The sequence below is a fragment of the Lonchura striata genome, chromosome Z, assembly GCF_050655825.1.
Source record: "Lonchura striata isolate lonStrDom1 chromosome Z, ASM5065582v1, whole genome shotgun sequence".
Taxonomy (NCBI): Eukaryota; Metazoa; Chordata; class Aves; order Passeriformes; family Estrildidae; genus Lonchura; species Lonchura striata.
Window position 1 is genome coordinate 37,754,773 of NC_140740.1, and position 4,035 is coordinate 37,758,807.

The 4,035-nt window shown below is 37.3% G+C and overlaps 1 protein-coding gene across 12 annotated transcripts in view; it reads right to left on the reverse strand.

Moving 5' to 3' along the window:
• The window catches only part of LINGO2 (leucine rich repeat and Ig domain containing 2), a 487,462-nt gene that overhangs the window by 207,233 nt on the left and 276,194 nt on the right, over window positions 1-4,035 (reverse strand). The window lies entirely within an intron of this gene.

The window sequence follows — 4,035 nt, forward strand, 5'->3', positions numbered from 1 at the left end:
TCTAGTTCAGAACAGTGGCACTTCAACAGTGTCACAGCACATGGACTCAGCAGCACAAGAATTGTTCAGTGACTAGATCATATAAAGTTTTTTGATGCAGAAATGATTTATGTTCTTGTCCCAACCAAGGTATAGATATCATGCCCAGTACTTGCCCCAAAAGTAGAGGGTGATTCCTTGATGTGCCTATATAAATAAGGTGAATTTAACCTAACCACAAGAAATATTAATTAGGTACTGAAAGAGAAAATAGCAACTTGGTGGTTAGCTGTAGCCTTCAGATTTCCAGTGGAGTAGGAATCACTCTTTCTTCTTAATTTTGTGTTTTCTACTGGATCAAAGTAATGGGGAGAAGTAACCCCTACCACTTAATTCTAGAAAAAAGAGGCCTGATATGGTCAGGTCTGGTGTAGTAAGCAAGAAGATGTTCAGGAACCTGAATTCCCTTTGGTAGAGAAATATTAAGCAACTGAAGAAAGGACCAAGCTGATAAAAAAAAAGACACTACTCATACATTTATGCAAAGTTCAGCACCAGAGACCTCCTGATTAAGCTATAGATAAGATAGATGATCAAATTATTTACTAATCTGAGATCTATAAGCAATTTTAAAAAGTTACATTTGCATTTATAAATAAGCAAATAAATAAATAAATATTCACATTACTTACAAAGGGATATTTAGTGAAGTAGCTACCCTCAGTATAAGCTTACTACAGAAATATACACCCTTAGCAACCAAGAGGATTTTCTGTATAATGAAACAATGCAATTCATTACACATTTTATTGAAGCATTTAATTAATAAAATATCACTGCACCAGCCCTTCTGGGAACTCAAATCTGACAGCAGTAGTTAATTGCCTTCAGAAGGAACACAAGTAGCTTAGAGAGGCTGCAGAATCATTTCCTCCAAATACATAGGGTTGCAGCAGAGTAGGGACAGAAAGAAACATAGGCATTGATTCCCTATTTTTCACAGACAACCTTGCCAGCTACTTTCCACCAAAGATATTATCATGGGTTTCTTATCCTTCTATATTTATGACATAAACATAATTCAGAGGTAACCACACAACCATTACTTATCATGCTGAACCTCTGTCCATTAAGATGCATATGGATGGGAAAGGATAAAATCCTCATAATCAAATCTAAAGTGAGGGGAAACTTAATGCTCTTTTAATTGAAAAACAAAGCAATAAAAAATAAGGATGTACTTTAACAGAGACTGCAATACACAATGAAAATATTTTTTCACATCATATATAACCCATTTACAGAATGGAAAGAAAGCCACCCATTTAAGGTGACTTAAAACTGACATTATTTCTAAAATCAGCACAAACATGAGATAGTTATTAGGCTTTGGGAGAAATCAGCTGAGATGTGTCAGAGTCAACTGACCTAATAGCCTCTTATGGGGCATACAAACTCTTCTAATGCAGACTCATTTCCAGAAACTTGAGAGAGCAGAATTTGTTCCAGTTTAACATTCAATAATTATCTTTCAAAATATCTAGGGTTTATAAAAATAATTGTTCATTTACAAAAAAAAAAAAAAAAAACAAAAACAAAAACAAAAACAAAAAAAAAAACAAAAAAAAAAAAAAGCCATGAAAGAGGTGTCCCATTTAAGTACAAAACTGGTCTTGAGAAAAATTCTTGCTTTTATTGCTTCCATGTGCTACTGTCTAAGAAATAGCTAATTATCTCATTATCTCTTTACCAAGAGTAACCTGGAATTGCTTTGCTCTCACATGGTGCTACCAGACCTTTATTCTGGAAGCCACAGTGGCCTTGTGCTGATGGAAATCTACCAAGGGCAATCCCGACCCGGTTCTGTGGTAGGTGACTTGACAGAGTATTTTCTGGGGGCTTGACAGAGTCAAGGGGACAAAAGTGAATGTTGTACACTTTGACTTTAACAAAGCCCTTGGCGTGATCACATGAAAACTCCTTGTAGCCAAGGGAATTTCTAGGCTGAGTACAGACAAGAAACAGTCAGAAAAAAATGCTCTGGAAAAAGGTGCTTAAAGGGTGGGAATCAGTGTTGCAATGTTCAAATAGTGGATGGTTAAGAGTGACATTGCTATGAGACTGATACTGAGTCCAAAGCATTTTAGTGCCTTCATTTCCTGTTTGAGGGACATCAAGGCAGTGCCAACAGTGATTGGGGGTGCAGAATATTGAGAGGAGTACCATGTGCTGGAGAGTAGAACTGTTATTTAGTGGAATTCATTCAGGCAGAAGAAATGAGCTGCAGTTCATAGGGATGAACTACTTACGGAGTTTCACAAAGTCCTGAAAAGTACTCACCCCTACAGCAGGACAAGCTAGGACTCACTGAGCAGAAACAGCTCTGCAGAAAAGGTACTGAGAAGCAGCAAGTTCCTGGGAAGTAGCAATCTCTTCCCAAGAAGAAGTGCACCTGGGCAGCAAAGCATGCCCTGAATCTTGGGATGCACTTGCACAGCCACAGCAGCAGGGTAAGGCACTGATGCTGCTCTGTTTTTCAGCATCAGTGAGATTACCTGAACAGTGCAGGGTCCTAGATTTGGCACAAGACAGATACTGACATACAGGAGTGATCTCAGTGTAGTTCACCATGATGGTCAAGGCTGGAGCATGTGGATGACATAGGGGTTTATTCAACCTTAGTGAAGTGCGATTCTTCTGTTGTTGAGGAATGAGGAAGAATAAAGAAGATAAAGCTAAAGAAGATAAAGTTTCTTCTCATTATGTGAGGTAACAAGCACAGCCTGGAGCAGGAGCAGGGGAAATTCAAGTTCAATATAAAGAAAATTTATTTGACATTTATAAGTGTTGCAAAAGAGTGGAACAAAATATCTGTGGAGTTTGTGGCATCCCTTTCCTTGAAGATCCTGAAACCTAAAAGAAGACCTAAGCAACACAGTCAAGCCAATATAGATATAATACTCTTCCAATCCTACTCACCATTCAGTTTTGTGTGATGTTCTTTAGTATATTTAACAACTGTTATAGTTGCCCTTTGCATGACTCATGCCAGTCCAAGTTTGTGGTCCTTGTCAGAGTATTGTGGCTTTACACTGTGGTGCATCAAAGGTAGGACAGACATGAAAAAATAAGTTGAAAATTATGAGTGATCTACTTTTTTCTTTATTTGATACTTCAATAGCAATTAATAAAACACTTTTAAAAAATTCTAGCTCCTAAGTTACTTTTCTGAAACACAAAATGACTTGCATATTTCATGCTTGTATACCAGGCATAGTACACAATTTACTTCATAAAACCCATTGAGTAGAATCACTGTATTCTACTGACTGTCTTCTCAAAGGAAAAAATAACCAAAACAAAACCTAAAGACAAGGGGCTGTTACAAGGTCCTTGCAAAGAAGAGTTTGACCTATAACTATTTCAGCAGTAAATGCTCTAGTTTCTACTTCAGCAGGAGAAATTGGAAGATGTCATTATCAGATGTCCTTCACCAATGTACTTGCTGTGACAGAGAAAAAAATGTCCAGGTGTATATCCTATCTTCTCACAGCTAACAATGCACAGCAGTGCAGAAATTCTCTTTTTGCCTCAGCAGAATATGTCATTTGATGGAAGGAAGGAGGAAAGGAGTCAGTTTTGAGAAAGCTTCTGGTCAAATGCAACTTCTCATTACAGTAGCTCCAAAGCAGCAAACCCCTTGGTATCAGAGCAAACTCAAGTAAAGCAAATTGACATAATCACCAGTACAGCAATTATCTCAACTAAATCCTTCATATCATGATTTCATTATAACACCGTGTAGCATCTGTGATGAATTCCTGGTTACATTTCTCTTCTAAAGGTTTCAGCTAAGATAGGTTATACTTTCAGTAAGGACCACACAGTTTCATTACTCAAATATGTGTTTCTAGAAAGAAAAGGAGATGGGAAAATGACCAGCAGAATGCATTAGGAAAAGAAGTTCCACAATTTGCTTGTGCTGCATTTGTTATATCTTGATGACTCTGTAGAGCAAGAAAAGGTACTCCCTTAGTGATAAGAACAAATACATAC